Below are 587 nucleotides of genomic sequence, written 5' to 3'. Positions count from 1 at the left end.
CCTTCCTGGACCTGGATAGAAGTGGGAGGACCTTGGACTTCCCGTAGGGCAGGATATCTGGACTGCTCTTCATTCTTGAGAGGGATGGGGAATAGGGGAGTTGGGGGAGGGGACGATGTGTGCGAGGAGGGGGAGGGAAAGGGGAAATGGGGAGGAGGCAGAATTTTTTTTGCAACAACTAAAAAAATAAACAAAACAAACCAAAAAAATAATATTCATCTTATGCTAAATTCTTATAGCATCTAAAACCTGGACCATTGCCTGGTTTCCCAGAACCACCTCAGAGCTCTTGAAGCCTAGTGGGTGATAGGAAGTAGTTACTGTGAATCTAAAGCTTGTCTCAAATATTTTGAGGAACTGGTTGATCCTTAGGTGTTATTCACTGTCAGATGGTAAGATACACCTCTGTGTTCAGAGTGGTATAGGTTAGATACACCACCGTGTTCAGAGTTGTATAGATTAGAGAAACCATTTTGTTCAGAGTGGTAAAGGTTAGATACACCATTGTGTTCATAATGGTATAGATTAGAGACACCATTGTGTTCATAGTGGTATAGGTTAAATACACCATTGTGTTCATAATGGTA

Source organism: Microtus ochrogaster, chromosome 4 (genome assembly GCF_000317375.1).
Source record: "Microtus ochrogaster isolate Prairie Vole_2 chromosome 4, MicOch1.0, whole genome shotgun sequence".
In the NCBI taxonomy this organism is placed as follows: Eukaryota; Metazoa; Chordata; class Mammalia; order Rodentia; family Cricetidae; genus Microtus; species Microtus ochrogaster.
Note: the sequence above shows the minus strand (reverse complement) of the source record.